The following is a 22918-nucleotide window of genomic DNA, read 5'->3' on the forward strand; positions in this document are numbered from 1 at the left end:
CGCCTTCAAGAAGAGCTGCAGGACAATGAGGAAGATCTAAAGAGGGAACAGAGTCCCACTCACTCTGGTGCCTGCAGGCTAGAAAGGAGACTCTGTGAAACACAATATTTGTATTTGCCTAAGATCACTCCAGTTGGTGAAACAGTGAAGTCGAGATTAAGCCCGGATTTTACCTTTTCACACAACAATTTAGCTATTAGAAGGGTATATTTTTCTAACATTTATGTTTGTTTTGTTATCTGGGTAATGAAGGGCTTGATTACAGCGTGGCTAACAGGGAGAAGCCATATTTCATTTTGGGCCGTTATGCCTAGCGTTATTATTTATGTTGTTGTCATCGTTACATACTTCAGCATATTGAAGTATATTACCCTTTCTCTATCTTTTCTTCACTCTACTCTGAAACAATCTACCCTATGCCACTGCACCCTACACCACATTTCTCCACTCTGTGCTACTCTATGCCACTGCAATCTATGCTGTTCCACTCTACACCACTCTACTCTGCAGCACTCTACACTACGCCACTGCAATCTATGCTACTCTACTCTAACCATTGTACACTACACCCCTGCACTCTGCCAGTGCACTCTTCACCACTTTACTCAAAACCAATGCACTCTATGCTACTGCACTCTATGCCAATCTACTCTGCACCACAGCACTCTATTCCACTGTGTCCAATGCCACTGTACTCGGCGCCACAGCACTCTATGCCACTGCACTCTATGCCACTCTACAATACACCACTGTACTCTGCGACCCTCTAATCTGCAACATTGCACTCTCTGCCACTGAACTTCATGCCCCTCTATTCTGCACCACTGCACTCAATGCCACTGTACTCTGTCTCACTGTACTCTTTCTGCACCACTGCACTCCAATCTACTCTACACCACTCCACTGTAGGGCACTTCACTCTACTTTGAAATCATCTCCTCTATGCCACTGCAATCTACGCAACTCCACTCTATGCTATGCCAGTCTAATCTACCCTGCACCACTCCAATGTACCCTGCGCCACTCCAATCTGCTCTGCACCGCTCTATGCTACTACACTCTACATCACTATGCTCGACTCTGCAACAATCTACTCTTTACCACTATACTGTACTCTGCAGCAATCTACTCTATGCCACAGAACTCTGTGCAACTCTATTCTACTCTGCACCACTGTACTCTACGCCACTCTTCTCTACTCTCCATCACTCTACATCACTGCACTCTACACCAATGCATTCTATGCCACTCTACTCTACACAACTACCCTTTATGACACTCTACTCTGCAACACTGCACTCTGCCACTGAACTATACCCCTCTCTACTCTGCACCACGGCACTCTACTCTGCACTGCTCAACTATATGCCACTCTACACCAATGTACCATATGGCACTACACTCTATGCCACTCTACTTTGCATCACTGCACTCCACCACTGCACTCTACACCAGTCTACTCTACCTTGCACCACTCTACTCTACCATGCACCACATCACTCTATGACACAGCACTCTGAACCACTGCAATCTATGCTGTGCCACTCCATTCTGCGCCCCTCGGCTCTTCACCACTCTACGCTACTGCACTGTACGCTAAACCAGTGCAGTCTTCGCCAATGCACTCTACACCCCTTTACTCAAAACCAATGCACTCTATACCACTACACTCTACACCAATCTACTTTGCACCACTGTACTCAATGCCACCTCACTCTAGACCACCCAACTCCACTCTATGACACCTCACTCTGACATTACACTCCATGATACTAGACTCTGACACTCTATTCCATTAAACTCTAACACTTTCTCCACTCTGTAACTCCATACACAACTCCCTATACGCCACTCCATTCCACTCTATGCCACTCCACACCACTCTATGCCACTTCAATCTACAATACTCTAATCAACGCCACTGCACAACCCTCTATGCCACTCCACTATACAACAATGTACTATGCTCAACAACACTCTACCCAACATTCTCTATGCCAGTTCACGTTACTTTACTTCACTCTACTCCAGTTCACTCTTCTTTATGCCTTTCCACTCTACGACACTCTGCCACTCCACTCTATGACACTCTATTACACTGTGACACTACTCCACTCTACTACTACTTTATGGCATTGATTTCCTTCTCACTCATATGAGACGTGAGTCAGATTTATCTTTGCCATTTTGGTTACAAGCACTCTGTAACCCTTTTAACTCAAGCTTAACGAAGGCTTAGGATGATCCTGATACTTGTCTAGGGGATCGAAATATCGTCGTCCAAAGTACCTTGACTTGAATTTGTGATATTGTACACAAGGTGGCATAAGCATAGGTACTATGAGCTAATGACTTTGTGATTCACTATTTGAGTAATTCATGTAAAAGTCGGTGTATAAAAGCTTGTAAATCATTATTGTGGTTGCTAACCTTGTAGGAAAATAGCCTCTTTCTAGCTTGGTTACCCCCACATTTGGCCTGTTTGCAATGTGTGTTTGAGTGTGTCTACTGGGATCCTGCTAATCAGGACCCCAGTAGTTATGCTCTCTCCCTTAAATTATGGTTGTTGCATACTGGTAACCCAGTATTTCACCCAAAATTGGCATACTGGTGCCCCCTTATATGTCCCTAGTATATGGTACTTAGGTACCCAGGGCATTGGGGTTCCAGGCGATCCCTATGGGCTGCAGCATTTGTTTTGCCACCCATAGGGAGCCCATGCAAAGGCTTCTGCAGGACTGCCATTGCAGCCTGCATGAAAAGGTGCATGCACCCTTTCACTGCCAATTACACTGCACCAGGTCACTTATAAGTCACCCCTATAGCAGGCCCTCCAGCCCTGAAGGCAGGGTGCAGAGTACCTGTGTTTGAGGGCAGCCCTGCACTAGCAGAGGTGCCCCCACGACCTCCAGGACCATTTTCCCAGACTTCATGAGTGTGGGGATGCCATTTTACACGTATACTGGAAATAGGTCACTACCTCTTCCCAGCTACATATTGGTAACTCTGAACATAGGTATGTTTGGTATCAAACATGTTGGAATCATACCCCAAGGCTTTTGCAAGCATTGGTTGTATGATTTCATGCACTCTGGGGGCTCCTTAGAGGACCCCCAGTATTGCCATTCCAACCTTCTGAGGTTTTCCAGACAGCCCCAGCTGCTGCCACCTCTCAGACAGGTTTCTGCCCTCCTGTTGCTTGAGAAGCTCAAGCCCAGGAAGGCATAACAAAGGATTTCCTTTGGGAGAGGGGTGTTACACCCTCTGCCTTTGGAAATAGGTACTTCAGGCTTGGGAGGGGTAGCTTCCTTCCCCAGGCCACTGGAAATGCTTTGAAGGGAACATTTGGTGCCCTCCTTGCATAATCCAGTCTACACCGGTTCAGGTACCCCCAGTCCCTGCTCTGGCACGAAACTGGACAAAGGAAAGAGGAGTGACCACTCCCCTGTCCATCACCATCCCAGGTGTGGTGCTTAGAGCTCCACCAGAGGGTCCCTGGGTTTCGCCATCTTGGATACCAAGTTGGCAGCGAACTCTGGGAGCATCTGAGTGGCCAGTGCCAGAAGGTGGTGTCAGAGCCATCCCCTTATAGGTGCTTACCTGTTTAGCTGACCAATCCCCCTTTCAGGGCTATTTAGGGTCTCTCCTTTGGGAGGTTCTTCAGATTCAGATTGCAAGACTCCAGCAGGAATCCTCTGTATCCTTTACTTCACCTTCTCACGGAAGAAACTGCATCTGGACCCTCCAGGAACTCCACAAACTGCAACAACGAAGCAAAGATGACTTCTGCAACATTGTATCTTCAGCTCTTGCCAGCAAATGCAACTGTTTCCCAGTCGTGCATCCTCAGGGGACAGCCTGTATTCAGCCTGCACCAAAAGAATGAACGAATCTCCCTTGGAGTGAAGGAGTCACTCCCCTGCTTCAGCAGGCACCTCTCTGCAACAATGACCATCTGCGTGGGTCCCCTCTCCTGACGAGTTGCATGGGTCCTGCATCACGGGTGGTGGACTGAAGTGGTCCCGATGGTCCTGACGTTCTACTGTCCAACTTTGGTGGAGGTAAGAGCGTGCCTTCCCACGCAAGACAGCACCCCTGTGCACCACGTGTTTTTCAGTTGCCAAGGCTTGTTGGCATCCTTCTATGAAATTCTTTGTGCACAATGTAGCTCCGGCCCCCAGCACTACTTCCTGTGATGCACAGCTTCCTGATTGGTTCTCTGGTGGCGTGGGATCCTTTGTTTTTGTGCTGCGTGGGCCTCCTTTTGCAATTCCTTTGTCCCCGTGCTGGGGGACTCCTGTGTGCGCTGGCTGGTCTTCTGTGGGCTCTCTGAGTTGCTGAGAGCCCCCTCTAACTCCTCCTCCTGGGTAGAGTCCACCAGGTCCCTCCTGGTCCCAGGCAGTGCCATTTTCCGCTAACCGCGAGCTTTGCGTGTGCCAAGGCTTGTTGGCGGAATCCAGCGACGCAAACCAGACTGCAATCATCCATCCGGTGTGGGATATCATCTGCACCAACCAAGAACCCGCATCCATCTTCTTGGGTGCAGTACTGACTGTTGTTCTTCACCAGTGGTTCTTCTTTTGCACCTTGATTTGGGTTAGCAGGGGCTCCTGTCCTCCCTGGACTCTTCTGTGCTTCTTGGACTTAGTACCATTCTTCCACAGGTCTTTAGGTCCAGGAATCCACCCTTTGTGTCTTGAAGTATCTTCTGGTTCATGCATTATCTTCTTTCTCGTGTTCTTGTGTGTTCTTGGGAAGTTACTGTGATTTACTCCTGCTTTCCTGGGCTCTGAGGTGGGTTCTATTACTTACCTTTGGTATATTCTAATACTCCCAGCACCCCTCTACACACCACACTTGCCTAGGTGGGAAACTGACATTCGCATTCCACTTTCTTAGTATATGGTTTGTGTTTCCCCTAGGTCCATTTCTAACCATTGTGATTTTCACTATTTGCACTGTTTTCTAACTGTTTTTATTGCTGTTGCTGCATACAGTGTATATAATTGCTCAATTACTTACCTACTAAGGGAGTATAGTCTCTATGGTATTTTTGGCATTTGTGCCACTAAAATAAAGTACCTTTATTTTTGTAACACTGAGTATTTTCTTTCATGTGTGTGAGTACTGTGTGACTACAGTGGTATTGCATGAGCTTTGCATGTCTCCTAGATGAGCCTTGACTACAGCTACCCCTAGAGAGCCTGGCTTCTAGACACTGCCTACATTTCACAAATAAGGGGTAACTGAACGTGGTATAAGGTGTAAGTACTATAGGTACCCAGTACAAACCAGGCCAGCCTCCTTCAAACCACTGTACTATATAGGTTCCTTTTTACGTTTTTCTTTTAATTGGTGACATTGGGTCATCCAGATAACTTGTGTAATGCCGGAATACCAGTCTTTCACGATTTCCCCTGTTGATGTTTTCCCACTACATTTGATCTTTTATATTTTTATTGAATAAAGGCATGAAACATTCCATTTGCATACTACTTTAATATAATTGTTTATGGGAGTGGTGTTGCATTTTATTCAAGGGTGCCCTTGTTCCTTTAAAGTTAGTTTACTGCTCCATTCTAGGACACTTACTTCATGACACTACGCCACACCAGTCGATGACACATCATTCTCCTTTATGCCCATTAACTTTGAGCCATGCTGAATAGTAGTCTCACTAGTGTACAGCATGGCTAAAACACATTGGCAAAGGTAATAGAACTTGCATAGGTGAGACCTATTGGCTTTGCCAATGCTTGTTCATAAGGTATGAACTTCAAGGTGACTTGCAATATCCTTATGTACGCAGGGGGTATTTTATCCCATATAATACATGATCACACCACTAACTTTCCCACAAACCACTTAAAACCTTAGTGCATAGCTTCTGTCATTCCAAGCTATTAAAGTAGAGCAGAAGAAAGAAAAGCAACAGTCCATTTTTTTGCTTTAAACAGCTGCATTAATTATGCTCTGTGACCGGATCTGCCTTTTACCTTGGCTGCTAGCTCTGGCAGAAGGCATTGTAATGTCAGAACTCGACCGTAATAACCCTATCATAGTCATTTTCTGATGTCTTTTCTTTAGAATCAGTGAATGTCTTTTCTTTTTACGCAGTGACTTGGTGCATCACAAACAGCCGTTTCTAAAGAAATTAGTGACTGCAGTTTATACAGAGATTAGAGAATCCATGTATATATAGCCTGTAACTCCAAGAGCTTCTTCAGTTGAACTGCTTCGAGTTATGACTGATGTGGAGCTGAGCTTCCCAAGATCACACACAGGAGTAGAAGTGTTATTAGAACTATGGTTTCCGAGCACAGTTTACAACTGTTATACCTAATCTCTTTTGATATCTCCAGTGCGGTTCCAATTGGCATGAGGCAAAGGGCATGATGGGTATGGGGCGCAAAGGGTATGTTCTTCCTTTTTACCCTCCTACCTTTATTTGCTTGGTGCATGAAGATGCAAGGTTAATCAACATGTTATTTTCACATTTGAGCTAATTACTTTGTGAATGTAAATAACAATAAAAGATACTATCAGACTGGAAAAACATGCCTTCCTTTCTCCCTATTTCACTTCCAATATATATGATTGTGTATATTTATTGGAGCCTGCAGTTCGTAAACAACGAGCGATTTGTATAGGGTTGATTGAAAGTCCCCAAGGCTGTCCCTGTCCCCCCCAGAAATTTATTGTCTCCTACGCCCCTGCTCCGGTGGTGCTGAGCACTGCGCCATATCTACAAGGTGGATTAAGCCTCTTTTTGTGGCTTAACGCCACCTTGCAAATATGGGCCCCTCCGACATAGTTTTCTGTGACAGCGGGGCATGAAATGGATGTTGCTGTGGGCGTTTCACCCATTGCTTTTGACGCTGCACCAGATTTACAAGGAATCGTTCATCTGAGGCAACGCCAAAAAGTAACGCCACCCCAGGGGGTGGTGTTAGCATGGGCAACAATACTTTTATTTCTCCTCGTTTTTGCTTTTTCAGCAGCACACACAGAAATAGCAAACAACCATTAATGATTGTCTATGTGCAGGGAGGTGTCCCTTCCTGCACATAAACAATCATTCAATAATGACGATTTGCTACTTCTATGTGTGCTGCATTCTGCAGCACACATAGAAGTGCCAAATCGCCATTGTAGATTGTTTATGTGCAGGAAGGGACACCTTCCTGCACATAAACAATCATTCCCTTCAACGCAGACACCGTTGCACTATAGTGCAAGGGTGCCTGTGCTGGCAGCTAATTTCAGCGCCAGCGCAGGGGGAAACACAGGGGTGCACCATATATTTGTAAATACGGTGCAGCCCTGCGTTTCAGAACTGACACAGCGCTGCCAATTTTGGCACTGCACAGTTCCTTGTAAATATGACCCTTAATCTTTTATGAATTGAGGAAAGGTAATGTGTTTTTCAGCATACTGGGAATCAAACTGTTTGAGAAACATTGTTTAATGCAAGAACAGTGTGAGATATTCAACATAGACGAGAGATCAATTGAACCACACCTTTATTACTGACACCCTAAAAGTGTTTCTGTTACCTGTATTGCCTTTCCCGCTGGGAATTTATATTCATTGTTCAAAATCATTACTATAAACTATTTGAAATCCTTCGATTTTCATATTCTCATTCTAAGTAAGTAAACGGCTCTGTGGGAGAGTAAATGAGCAGTTCCCTTTCTTGACCATATCACTGAACTTTACTAGTAAACAATAAAGCAACTGACTGAGACTTGATAAACAAGGTTATCTGATGACTCACTTCCACGAATGACAGAATGCTCCAGCACTTGGCAGACAAATACATTTTGGGTCTTGTACTTCAAGTGATCCAATGATCCTGCACACCTGCAAGTACACATTTGTAATTAAACACCACTGCTGGAACACTGTGCCTTTGATGATTATGAGTCACATGTAATCTTATTTTTATGGTACACCACACTTCCGGATTGTTTCTTGGCATTTTAAATAACAATCGTGCCTAGTAAACAACTAATTAAGCACTTATCTGATCAAGCCTTAAATAAGGAAAGGCTACTCCTGCAACATTTGCATTCAGACCCATTCTCTGCAAATTAAACACACCACTGCAGTAACTGGATGACCAGTCAAACTAGTTTCCCAAAAGAAGACCTGACACCGTTTCTGGTGCTGCAAAAGACCTACCTTTCTCATAGGAGAGGGATGGGCTGTTGTAAAAGTGCTCTAAAAGAAGTGATTATAGTGCAGACGTCGCCGGGCTCAAAGAAGTGTGTAAGTACATATAGAGCTACTTAAAAATAATGTAGACACCCAAGACTGTTGTAAACTTTCTGAACAACATGAATCCTGCTAAATGCCTCTGAGGTTTTTAACAGGAATACATCAAATCACAATCAAATTGTATTGTTGACGTTTTTGACCAATTCATGACATTTTGGGAGGGTCTAATCAGGACTAATGCCAGACAAATATGCACTTAGGAAAAGAACAAGCATTGGCAAAGCCAATCGTTTCACCTCTGCGAAGTGTATTGTTTTTGCCAAGGATTTTTAGGCATGGTACACTGCAGCTCTAGCTCTAGCTTACAGTTAAAAATAAGCATTATGATGCGGCCATTGCTGTCTACATCAGCTCTTTTTTCAAAAGCTTTACATCATGTTGCATAGCAGCTAGCGCCACTGGGCAACATGTCTTAAAAAAATTGACAAAATCAATAGGTTTTGTAGAGGTGAAATCTATTGGTTTTGTCAATGTTTGTATAATCTAGAGAACAAAGGATGGAGAAAGGATATGGCGTAATGGCTAAAGCAGCTGTCTTTGAAGCTGGGGAACCGTGTTTGAGTCTCAGCAGAAGGCTCAGCATCCTGTGATTCTCCACAAAACACTTAGGGCCTCATTACAAGTTTGCGTTTTTTGGGCACTACCCCCATGCAAGATGGCGCCACCATACCGCCAGTGGTGGCGCTATAGCGACCACTGGATTACGAGTCACAAAAGACAAACCGCGCATAAACAGCCACAAAACCAACACCGCCAGCCCAACCCATGGCGAAAGAGTGACTGATCAACTGCCGGCCCGCCACGCCAACACCATACCAACCGTCATATTTAGAGGCAACCTCCAGCATAGAGGTACATGCACAGCGGTAAACCATTGGCGGTCTGTCCCACAGCAGTCTAAAAAAACACCACCGAAAGCAGCCAACACATCATTGGCCAGTTCTAATATCCCACACCTGAAACACATACACACACCACGCACAGCTGCATACGCCATCATGTAACACCCCCTCCCACACACCACAATCCCTAGGGACAACTATGAGCAGACACACTTGACACGAAGCACACCCCAAACACAACAAAGACAATCACACTGCACACATTGTACACATTACCACCACAGCCAATCAGTACCAACACTCAAACACCCCCACACCCACCCACATCCCGCACTGCACCCAACACGCACCCCACATTCCCACCCCACAACATGTCACACCTGAAGCACCCATGGTTCACCGACAATGAGTTGCGGGTCATGGTGGGCAAGATCATCAGAGTAGAGCCACAGCTCATGGGTGCCCAGGTACAGCAAACATCAATATGCAGGAAAATGAAGTCATGGCAGAGGATCGTGCCACCCTGCAGAGGATGCCAGACTCAGACAGCCCTACCCAGGATGAAGGCCCCACTGGATGTCTGGGTGTGGACATCTCGCTTGGCCTATCCGGGGCCACTGGACAGTCCACCAACAGTACACTCACCCTGGACACACCAGACGCCCTCACCCATATGACAATAGCCCCAAAGCCAGCCCCCGAAACCCAAACCTGTGCCCCAGGGACCTCACAATCAGAGGTGCGCCTCATAGAACAGGGGCCAGAGTCAAGAGCACACACCCCAGACAATGAAGGCCCTGCTGCTAATGGGAGTGGGCACACTGTGCCAGGGGCACAGGTGCAGGGGGGCAGGGGTAGTGGGAGGGGAACTGTGGTCCAAGGCTCGGGCAGCCACACCAACTGACTGCCCAGGAGGCCGCCAACCAAGTCCTGGGTGTATACCAGCAGACCCAGGACACAGTGGCCCAGATCCTCGCTACCATGCAGGAGATCCAGAGGCTGCAGGGGGAATACCATCAGGAGGCCATTCAACAGTGGCAGGCCCACAATGGCACTATGGCACCATACCAGTGGTGTTGAAGGACATGACCACCATCATGGGTGAGTCCACCACCCACCAGGAGGCCCCTTCCTCTGACCACATCCCATCAGAGCCCTCCACGTCAGTGACAGCCAGTGGTATGGAGGCCCCGCCACTGAACCCACAGACCTCCAGCACCCCTGTAGCTGAGGAACCCCCCTTTAAGCGAGGACGTCCAAGTAGACATCCAGCTGGACATGATGCCAAGACCACGACTGCCGCCAGGAAGTGACCCTCTCCTGAACATTCTCCCTTGTGTGTGACTGAGACACCCTGTCCACTGTCCACTCTCACTTCTCTGTTTTCCCATGGCCAGGATACTGGACCTGGACTAACCACAGCTGGCCTCACCACTCTGATGATCTCAGCCGCCATGATCCCACTCATCACTCCTTGTACTTCTCCCTCCCAAATAAACACCATTGAGCACAGTTACTGCCTACGTGTTTATTTGTAAAGAGTACGAATGGAACAGCCAATACAAGTGCAACTGGCAACCCATCGCCCAGCACATGCATGGGAGGGTGACAGAGAAAATGCAGGGATGTCGATCGTTGAGCCGCCAGTGGCTGGAGATATGTGCCAAGGGAGCCAACATGTCAAGCAGTGACCAGAGTACACCACTACAATGTCCTGAAAGTAGAGCAAGACAGGGACAACAATCACTGTAGGAGTCACATATGCAAACTCAACACGAATGCACAGTAGGAACAGGTATCCAAGGCAGATATGGCAGTCAAGCCCACAACCATATGGCCAGGACCAGCACATAGAAACTACACATACCAACCCAATGGTCCCACCCTCACAGCATCCAGTGCCAGACCTGAACCCATATCCACTACCATCAATAATGTAGCACTGCCACCTGATGTCGACTCCCAGGATAGATGCTGCACAGGTGCAATAACCCTGTATGGTACACATAAAGCACTTAAACTGGCAGCTCAGGGAACATTGTACAAACACGTTGATGGCACTAGTGCACCAGCACTATCTGCCCTGTATACTGTGACTACCTAAGTCAGGGGCACATGTGACACTCCTCTGCAACCCACCCAGAGGCAGAGCTGAAAACAATACTGTCAGTGGTCACAGATCACACGTGTTAGCAGGGACAAGGCAATCAGTCATAGAAAACACACACCAGACAGTTGAAACATACCTGCATCTCAGTCGAAGTACTGTTGAATCAGCTCTGCCCTGGAGCAAGCTGTATCCTCATCATCCTCCTCTTCATCACTCCCCAAGTCCAGTTCATCAGCCACTGGTACAGCTACCCCCTCCTCTGTATCCAGCAATGGGATATGATGCCTCACGGCCAGATTGTGCAGCATGCAGCAGGCCACATAATCTGGCCTTCAGCAGTCCGAAGCATCTTTCAATGACCCACCTGGTGCAACCGTGGGCCTCATTGTAACGGTCCTCTGCCTCTGTAGTTGGATGCCTCACGGGTGTCAGGAGCCAAGGCAGGTTGGGATAGGCAGAGTCAATTGTGTGCACAGAGGGGAGAGGCATGTCAAGACGGGGTGGCTGATAGGGCAGTGTAACAGGAGTGCAGAGAGCTGAGGGGCACACATATGCAGGGGTACATACCGATGAGCCAGGCCTGGTCCCTCGTAAGTGGTGCCATCATGTGTGGGATGCTGCTGTTCCACAGGATGAAGGAATCATGCACAGAGCTTGGGTATCTGGCCGTCACCTGGGAGATGTATTGGTCCGCAAGACACACCACCTGCACTTTAACAGAATTAAAGTTTTTGCGGTTCTTATAGACCTGTTCACTCCTCCTGGGTGGCACTAGGGCTATGAGGGTGCCATCAATGGCCCCAATGACATGCGGGACATGTTCCACTCTGTAGAACGCTGCCTTGTCAGTAGGCAAATCTGCACGTTAGGGGAACCGGATGTAGTTGCCCAGATGTTTGAGCAGGGCACATACTACATCCCTCAGAATGTTGCAAAACATGGGCTGTGACATCCCTGCTGCACGGCCCACTGTGATCTGAAAGGAGCCTGAGGCTAGGCAGTGGAGGACTGACAACACATGCACTGTGGGAGGGATGGCATTGGGATGGCGAATGGCAGGTATCAGATCCACCTCCAACGGGGCCACTAGTTCCATGATGGTGTCACGGTTCAGGCGACGATAGATATGGATGATGTGAGGCTCTTCCATGGTGGCAAAGTTGACTAGGGGCCTGTACACCTGTGCGTTCCTCATCCACAACCTTACATCGTACCTGGAAACAGGAGTGAGTTGGTATTATGTCATGCACCATAAACTGTGTCGACAGTGCTGATGTGGCCACAGGTCATCAAGTGTTACCCATGATGCACTAACTTTTCACAAATAACACACATTGGACATGTAAAATGGCAGCCGCCTGTCCTGCATGCATAGGACAGGTGGAAGTGAGCTCATCCCACCAGTGTAACACGTCATTGCGGTAGGCGGTCACGACCGGCGTGCAACCCACCATTGGTTAACACTGTTGCCTATGGGAGGCAGGAGCCAATGGTGATCACCGCCGCCAGTGATGGTGCTGTCTCCGGCGGCCGTGGACACCATTTCATGTGCTCATGCTCACTTGACTCCTGAACCTTGTGCACTGAAGACCTCCGCTGCGAGTACTGCTGTGTTCTGACTCTGGTAGCCAAGATGCCACATCCTGCATGGGATAGGGCCCCAGCCTTCACCCAGGAAGAGTTGGACTAGCTTGTGTACGGGGTCCTGCCCCTCAGTGGCCAGTTGTATGGGGCATCAGAGCAGCAGGTAAGCCCAACGTCATTGTCCTGTATGTGAGTTGTGCACATGGGGATGGGGGCTTTGGTGGGTGGCAGTGTGTCTGGAGCATGGACATGGGTGAAGGGCCTAAGGGCCTAAGGTTATGTTGGGTGATGACATGTGGGTGTTTAAGTGTGACGTGTGCTGTCCACTGCTGTCCCAGGGATGCCACTCTACATGACTGTGTCCTTCTGTCTGTGTCTCCCAATGCAGGTCAGCACCCATCAGAAGAAGGGGACTTGTCGTGCCATCGCCAAGCGAGTGCGGACCCTGCGAGTCCATGCCTGGTGGAGCACCCACTGCAGAAAGCGGTGGGAGGACCTGAGACCCTGGGCCCAGAAGCCTGCGGAGGCCCAGCTGGGGACATCCTCCCAACAATGAAGGGGTGCCCTACGGACCCTGATCGCCCTTATGGCCCGCATATTGGCAGTGGCCTACCCTGAGTTGGATGGGCACTTGAGGGCAGCACAGCAGCCACATGGGGGTAAGTACCCACTCTCACTTGCTACATGTGTTGCCATAGTGGCTCGGGGTGGACACCATTGTGTGGGTGTGGCGTGGGTGCTTGGTACAATGATGTCCACTATGGGTGGTGTCCATCTGGGCAATATTGGCATCACAGGTGTGGGAAATGCCATGCAGTCAGTGGTAGCGGGGCAGCTTCCTCCAATGTTGAAACAGTGTGCCCAACTACTGGATAGATGTGCATGACAGCCCATGGCAACAGGATGATTGGACCTGGGGTGTTGGGCCACTGTGATCAGTCCTAGCCAAAAACTGTGCTAGGGGTGGATCCCGGGGCCTCAATCAGCTGGCAGGCACAGCATGTGTAGTGGGGTTGGCTGCGGCAAGTGGTCAAAGTGGTAATTGACAATAGCCAAGTGGGCATGCCAACTAGCCATGCAGGATTCTATCGGGTGTGCAGTCCATCACATGCCTGTCTAAATGGCCAAGGGTACTGGGCAGGAACTGGACAGGTGTGGCGGGTATGCCACTCCTCATGTACATGTTTGCATCAGTCAGACCATCAGCGGTTGATATGTGCATGGTTGTAGTTTCCCTCATGGTGTTCCCAAGTTGTAGGATGTGCAGGGGTGGGCAGAGTGTTTTGACATCAAATGCTGATGTTCTACCCTGGTTAACTGTAGTACTGCCATTGACTGATTGCGCCCTGTCTCTCTCTCTCTCCCCCCCGTCCTCCTCTTTCTTTGTGTGCATCAGCATCATTTGGCAAAGGAGAATAGGCACTTGTAGGAGGCTGGCTTGGTTTGTAGTGGGTACCAAGGGGTACTTACACTCTGTACCAGGTCCAGGTATCCATTATTAGTGTAGAAGAGGTGTTTCTAGCAGCTTAGGCTGATAGAAGGTAGCTATGGAGAGCAGCTTAGGCTGAACTAGGAGACATGCAAAGCTCCTACTATACCACTGGTGTCATATGCACAATACCATAAGAAAACACAATACACAGATATACTAAAAATAAAGGTACTTTATTTTTATGACAATATGCCAAAAGTATCTCAGTGAGTACCCTCAGTATGAGGATAGCAAATATACACAAGATATATGTACACAATACCAAAAATATGCAGTAATAGCAAAAGGAAGTAATGCAAGCAATGTATAGTCACAATAGATTGCAATGAGAGCACATAGGTATAGGGGCAACACAAACCATATACTCCAAAAGTGGAATGCGAACCACGAATGGACCCCAAACCTATGTGAGCTTGTAGAGGGTCGCTGGGACTGTAAGAAAACAGTGAGGGTTAGAAAAATAGCCCACCCCAATACCCTGAAAAGTAGGTGTAAAGTGCACCTATTTTCCCCAGAGACAACAGAAGTCGTGATAGGGGAATTCTGCAAGGAAGACCAACAGCAGCAATGCAACAAAGGTGGATTTCCGGACGAGAGTACCTGTGGAACAAGGGGACCAAGTCCAAGAGTTGCGACAAAGTTGAGATTGGGCAGATACCCAGGAAATGCCAGCTGAGGGTGCAAAGAAGCTGCCACTGGATGGTAGAAGCTGTGGATTCTGCAAGAACGAAGAGGACTAGGAACTTCCCCTTTGGAGGATGGATGTCCCACATTGTGAAGAAGCTTCCCACGCACAAAGAACGCAAACAAGCCTTGCTAGCTGCAAGGGTCGCGATTAGGGTTTTTGGGTGCTGCTGTGGCCCAGGAGGGACCAGGATGTCATCAATTGCGTGAGGAGACAGAGGGGGCGCCCAGCAAAATAGGGAGCCCTCACAGAAGCAGGCAGCACCCGCAGAAGTGCCAGAACAGGCACTACGAAGAAGAGTGAACCGGAGCTCACCCGAAGTCACAAAAGGAGATCCCACGACGCCAGAGGACAACTCAGGAGGTTGTGCACTGCAGGTTAGAGTGTCGGGGACCCAGGCTTGGCTGTGCACAAAGGAAATCCTGGAAGGGTGCACAGGAGCTGCAAATCACGCGGTACCCAGCAATGCAGTCTAGCATGGGGAGGCAAGGACTTACCTCCACCAAACTTGGACTGAAGAGTCACTGGACTGTGGGAGTCACTTGGACAGAGTTGCTGAGTTCCAGGGACCACGCTCGTCATGCTGAGAGGGGACCCAGAGGACCGGTGATGCAGTTCTGTTGGTGCCTGCGGTTGCAGGGGGAGGATTCCGTCGTACCACAGGAGATTTCTTCAGAGCTTCTAGTGCAGAGAGGAGGCAGACTACCGCCACAGCATGCACCACCAGGAAAACAGTTGAGAAGGCGGCAGGATCAGCGATACAAGGTTGCAGTAGTCGTCTTTGCTACTTTGTTGCGGTATTGCAGGCTTCCTGAGCAGTCAGCGGTCGATTCCGTGGCAGAAGGTGAAGAGAGAGATGCAGAGGAACTCTGATGAGCTCTTGCATTCGTTATCTAAAGAATTCCCCAAAGCAGAGACCCTAAATAGCCAGAAAAGGAGGTTTGGCTACCTAGGAAGAAGGATTGGCTAGCAAGACAGGTAAGAGCCTATCAGAAGGGGTCTCTGAGGTCACCTGCTGGCACTGGCCACTCAGAGCAGTCCAGTGTGCCAGCAGCACCTCTGTTTCCAAGATGGCAGAGGTCTGGAGCACACTGGAGGAGCTCTGAGCACCTCCCCTGGGAGGTCAGGGGAGTGGTCACTCCCCTTTCCTTTGTCCAGTTCCGCGCCAGAGCAGGGCTGGGGGATCCCTGAACCGATGTAGACTGGCTTATGCAGAGATGGGCACCATCTGTGCCCATCAAAGCATTTCCGGAGGCTGGGGGAGGCTACTCCTCTCCAGCCCTTCACACCTATTTCCAAAGGGAGAAGGTGTAACACCCTCTCTCAGAGGAAATCCTTTGTTCTGCCTTCCTGGGCCAGGGCTGCCTGGCCCCCAGGAGGGCAGAAATCTGTCTGAGGGGTTGGCAGCAGCTGCAGTGGAGACCCCGGAAAGGCAGTTTGGCAGTACCCGGGTTCTGGGCTAGAGACCCGGGGGATCATGGAATTGTCCCCCCAATACCAGAATGGTATTGGGGTGACAATTCCATGATCTTAGACATGTTACATGGCCATGTTCGGACTTACCATTGTGACGCTATACATAGGTAGTGACCTATGTATAGTGCACGCGTGTAATGGTGTCCCCGCACTCACAAAGTCCGGGGACTTTGCCCTAAACGATGTGGGGGCACCTTGGCTAGTGCCAGGGTGCCCACACCCTAAGTAAATTGGCACCCAACCTTCACCAGGTAAAGGTTAGACATATAGGTGACTTATAAGTTACTTAAGTGCAGTGGTAAATGGCTGTGAAATAACGTGGACGTTATTTCACTCAGGCTGCAGTGGCAGGCCTGTGTAAGAATTGTCAGAGCTCCCTATGGGTGGCAAAAGAAATGCTGCAGCCCATAGGGATCTCCTGGAACCCCAATACCCTGGGTACCTCAGTACCATATACAAGGGAATTATATGGGTGTACCAGCATGCCAACGTGAATTGGTAAATTAAGTCAATAGCCAGTAGTGAGATATTTTGGAAAGCAGAGAGAGCATAAACACTGAGGTTCTGTTTAGCAGAGCCTCAGTGATAAACTTAGGCACCACACAGGGAACACATAGGGGGCCCATACTATGAGCACTGGTGACACAAGGACTAAAACAACATACATACAGTGAAATATGGGGGTAACATGCCAGGCAAGATGGTACTTTCCTACACTACCCTATCAGCGCAATGTTTTCCAAGATAGGGCATCATTTGAACTGGCAGTGTAGTTTGCTGACGCAGATAATTTTGTAAACATACTGTCGAGTAAGAGGAGGAGCATGGGGAGGGTCGCGCCTTCACTGTGCATTTCGCGCTTGTATTTCAAGGAGAAACTAAGCGATAAATACAAATAAATACGCACTAAAGATTTATTACTCTGATTACACTGATAGTGCCTACCGCCATGGTTTTCGTGGCGGTAGGCTTGCCATGAAAACCATGGCGGTAGGTGGGGTCATAATCCTGAGGGTGGGGTGGTGACGGCTGCCTGCCTGGAGACCGAAGTCTCCAGCCCAGCAGCCGTTACCATCCTGGCGGACTGAGTGGTACATTGACGGTTTGGCTTGAGCCAAACTGCCAATGTCATAATTTGGGAAAAGGTACCACCAGCCTGTTGGTAGTACCTTCCCCAAATTACCGCCATCTGCCAGGGTTGTAATGAGGGCCTAAATGTGCTGTATTTAACATTGTGGAATTGTGGCTAGCCAAAATAATAGCAAAAACACAGGACACAGAACTAATTCCAGTTGTGTATTAATGAAGTCATTTGTATCAAGTAATTAAAGCTATTTACAGAGGCATTTTTCATAGCTGTTAATATTTTTATTTTAAAAGACAGAATATAAACATTTCCGTTATAAAATGATTTGTGAAAAGTAGTTCCATTCCCTCAATTAGTAATTGAGAAAAAAGTGTTTGCAAACATTAATATATTTATTTTGCAAATGAATTAAATGCTCTGTAGTTTATATAGTGAAATCATGGCTACCAAAAATAGTGACCACTGTGACAGAACAAATACTTAATTCCTATTAATTCACGAATGATAACTCATGAAAGCATTCATATCAAATAATCAAGCAATGACCTTGGTGCCTGCAAGGTAACTGCGCTTGTGACTGCTTGTTTAGCAGTAGAAAATAGCAATACTCTGTGTTCAGTGGGCTTCCTAGACCTTTTTGGCCCATGTACCACTGCATCTGCTGCACTATTCAAATCATGGCCCTAGTGCCTGCAAGGTAATTGCACTTGTGACTGCTTGTTTAGTAGTAAAATATAGCAATAATTGGTGTTCAGTGGGTTTCCTAGACCTTTTGGCCCCTGTGCCACTTCACCTGCTCTATCATTCAAATCGTGACCCTGGTGCCTATAAGGTAATTAATTTCTGACTGCTTGTTTAGTAGTAAAATATAGAAATAGTCAGTGTTCAGTAGGTTTCCTAAATATTTTGGCCTCTGTGCCCTGCCAGGACAAATGAGGAAATCTTTTATATCCAGTAATGTATGTGATCTGAAAAAAAGGCATAGTTTCGGACTGAATACATACATTTTGTGTACCTAAATATAAACACAAAAGCCTTCGTCAAAAGTGCCTTTATACTTATCCAATTCTCCAAAACGAACCATAATAAAAATAATGGTAGTTATTATGTGCACTTTTTAATATTAAAACACTTGTAATTTCTCCAAAATCACCTCATAGGATTTTTGTTTTTTTTTCAAAGAAGAGCCATGGCAAGTTCAAAATGGAACAGAGCTATAAAACATAGTTGCAAGAGATGTTGTAAATAAAGTATATTCTTTACACATGAAGGTGAAAACCAAACATTGTTAAATAGTGTTACAATGTGGCTTCCTCTTTCCTGTAAAAAAATATTATCCTGTAGCTATACAAATTGCTAAAGTCTCTGCAGTGTATCGGCTGTGAACATTGTAAATTGCCTTAGATCACCATATGTTAGGCTGACACCTTGACTGAAATGAGGTTTTGTATTTTGAAATGTCACAGCTCGACTGGTAATTGTACATCCTGTAAGAGGAAATAATAATATGGCTGATACACTTACATAAAGTGTATTGATTGTATGTGAAAAAAGAATTCCAAAAATAGCAGACACTATAATTTAAAAAGCATTACTTGTGGCTTGAAATAAACGTGTATATTGTAATCGTGCACGGTGCATGTATGAAATGTGTTACACATTTGTTTAACCGTGAAAGCGTAGGTGCTTAAAAGCTAAAGTCAGGGAAAGAATAAATCATTTTTTACAAGTCTGTAATTAATAAGAAAGCTTTTCTCTCAAATAATGCAACCTGTTTATGGAAATGTTCTTAGCTTACGAAACCTACTGTCTCTAATGTTGTGAAATAATGTGTGGCAAAAATAGAGATGTTCTTAATGGGAGACATTTTTAATTGTAAATGTTTTTCTAAATGAGGAAAGTGTGTGTGCGACAAGAAATAACTAAATCTTTCATCAAAGCAGCTGGATGTTATAAACAATCCAATTTGCGAAATTAAAAAAACAATGGTTGTATTCGGAAAAACGCACAGCTGTACAAATGACATGCTTGATCAGAAAGAAAAAAGTAGGTCCATGGAGAAAAAAAGGCAGATGTAAAGTTCAAAGGAAGGAGTACTTGGTCCAAGCCCCATTGATAAGCACATGAAGAGAAACACAATCACAGCAGGTAAAAGCATGCTACATCCAGCAGAAAGCAAGGAAAACATAGTGGCAAGCACACAAACATATCAAAAGTAAGGGCGGGCCGTAAGCCCCTTTTAAGATTTTTTTATTCATTAAAGAGGTTTCACAAGCACAGCACAAGCGCTGTGCAGGTGAAACTTAAAAGGCCTTTAATAATGCACGGGCTCAAATTGAAGGTAAGCATCTAATGCAATGGGATAGAAAGCACATACCTCGGTAGTAATTCTGAAGCTATTAAATAGCACTGCCACCATTAGCGATTAGTAATTCTCCAGATTTATTTTGCAATTAAATTTATCAGGATATATATGAAAGGGATTTCGTCCTATACCTAATTGTGTATACCTATTGACATACAATCATAAGTCAAATCCACTTACCCCCCAAAAAATATGCAATTGTTTGTCTCTAAACTTTCAATTAATGAATCAAGATGGCATGAGTTACAATCATCTTCCCCTCACTACATATTAGTGTGGGCCGCTGTAAATACACACATAAGCTGTAAAAAGACACATAAATTGTCTCATCTATTCAAACTAAATCAAAATAGGTATGTGCACAAAAACTGTCACTCAGCTAATGGAAAAAGGGTTCCCAATTCTATTCATGAAAGTTTCACAGTAGTGGATACAGCATAGCCATGAAAGTTAACAACAAAACATTACTGATGAGTTTCAAAAATTCAAGAGTGAATTGCATGCGAGCAGAACAGATAGTTTCAATGTAAATCTGTTTAGGGGAGTCAGAGTGCGGCTCTGTGTTTGTTGCCAGTGTCTCTTTCATTTACAAGTAACTCTTAGGAAGAAGGTCCTGGTTAGATCCTCCTGGTGAGGTCCACTGTGCATGGAGGATGCTAGAGCGCAGCCCGTCCAGTAAAGTAGCGATCGTGAACACCTCACTAGTGAGTAGTATTTAGAGAAAACTGCAAAAGACTCTGGTCAGTATAACTGACATAATCTACACAAAAACACATTAGTGACAATTAACCCATAGTTAAGGGATCCAAAAATTACTAAAATCTCATCTCCTACTCCTGTGCACAACACAGTATGAGAATGTCACATGGCTAACCTATCGTCTTGTGAACTCAAGTCATGCAAGACGTGCTGGTCTCTGTAATGTGTTTAATTAAAGGAGAACCTTCTACCTTGCACTTTATCCTTCTCTGGTGCTGACAAATCCGTTATATAACCATTTGAGTAGTTTTTTTCCACATTTATGTTGTTTAGAATGCTTACAACAACCTTTGCTATCTACATTATTTTTAAGTAGCTCTTAACATAATTATACACTTCTTTGACCACTGTGCCATCCGCACTACAGTAAATTATTGTACACCACTTTTATTTCTTGATGATACAAATATTTCTGCTAAGAAGAGAGGAGAGACTCCAGTTATATTTTCTATAATCAGCAAATGATTGTTGTGCTCATGTCATACAATAGTGTTAACTGATTTCAGTACTGCGGACGACTCTGAATTCCAACAAACAAAGCCAGGGAGATAGAAAGCAAGCAAACGTGAGAGACAAAAGGCAAAGCCAATAGTAAGTAATGGGAGAAATGCGTTTCTAGTTAAGCTTTCCACATGTCTCTTATATGTCTTCACAACAAGACAGCTGCACTTCTGGTAGGCTGCGATCTAAAAAGTAGTTCGCGAAATGTGAGCAGTAAAATCTGTGAGAGTCTGGAAGAAAGTACTAGATTATTTTCTCTTTTTGATAGCAGAAGATGTCATTTTGCAGTTTGTCCATTTTATGTTTATGGGCGTCATTCAGTGGTCTCAGCTTTGACCCCGGGCTTGCTTCCTGCAACAGCTGGCACTGCCTTTGCGACCCCGGCCTCAGAAGTGGAAAAATCAGTGCCAGGAAGACAGGGGCGGCTTCTCTTTCCTTGTTGTCAACTTATTTTTGATTATGCTGAGTGAATAATTGTATATTATTCACTATGAGTGTAATAAAAATTGGAGCATCCGGTAAGCAAAAAATACTTTTAAATGTATGTTGTGAGAGAGGGAGTGTTTGTGTAAGCGTGTGTGCACGTGATTGTGTGTGTGTGAAATTGACAGTGATATGACTGGCAATAAATGTTATTAAATAACAATAAGTGAGTATGAGTGAGTCAGGGTGAGTGAGAATGATGGAGTGAAAGAAAGAGTGAGTGCAAGTCAGTGAGTAGGTGTGAAATAATGCAAGAATGAGTGATAATGTGTGAGTGAGTGGAAGAAAGCAAGAATGAATGAGTGCAAGGGGGTGAGAATGATTGCGTAAGAGTGGCTATGTGAGAATGAGTGTGGGGTAGTGAATGTAAATTAGCATCAGTGAGAATATGGTGCTATGCTTGCAAGTCTGCTTTTGGCCTTGGCAAAATACTGGTGTTGGCATACTGGAGGCAATTATTAACAGACAGGGACCAGGCGTACTAGAGATAATACCTGAGATATGGAACATACATGACAAAAGCCTGACATGGCAGCGCCCCAATAGAGGTATATCCAAAAGAGACATTTGTCTTTTTTTCATATTAATGACACAGTCATAATGTAACTTCAGTGATGAACATTATTGTAATAGGATGCGGGTTAAGGTCAACTGACATCATTTCCTAGAAAGATTCAGGGTTAAAGGTCATATAACATCACATGTTTTGATGTCAGTAAGGTCAAAGAGTGTGAGATGTCACTTCTGCTTCCGCTTACATTTTGGTGAATTGACGTCCATGTTTACGTTTAAATGTATTAGCCTTATATTATGCACTTGTTATGCTCTAGTTTTTGTAAAGTTGCTTTTACATCCGCAATTTTGTTCATTTGTGTTTGCTGCAGATAATCTCAATTACTGGTGTGCGCAATACAGACCTTAAATTTAGCCTCTTCCTATTGCTGATAGGGTTGACTTTCTTTACCTCTTTTGCAATGACTGACCCGTCAAATTCGTTAAATTGTTGCTAAATCCGTATTCACATTCTCCTATTTCAGGTTTTGCATATTAAACTGCATAAGCAGTCTGGTTGCGAAAAACCTATTGTGAATTTACAGTGGGATTACAACCCGCCTCTTGCTTATCGTTGGTTGGTTTTACTGTCACTCCTATTTTCTTGCTTCCTAATTGATGTCTTTTATGTCCTATCTTGTCCATGTCCCTCCTCAAAAGCATTCTTTTTTTACCATCCTTTTGCCTGGCAGTCTTGTATTC

Source organism: Pleurodeles waltl, chromosome 7, assembly GCF_031143425.1.
Source record: "Pleurodeles waltl isolate 20211129_DDA chromosome 7, aPleWal1.hap1.20221129, whole genome shotgun sequence".
NCBI classification, from domain to species: domain Eukaryota; kingdom Metazoa; phylum Chordata; class Amphibia; order Caudata; family Salamandridae; genus Pleurodeles; species Pleurodeles waltl.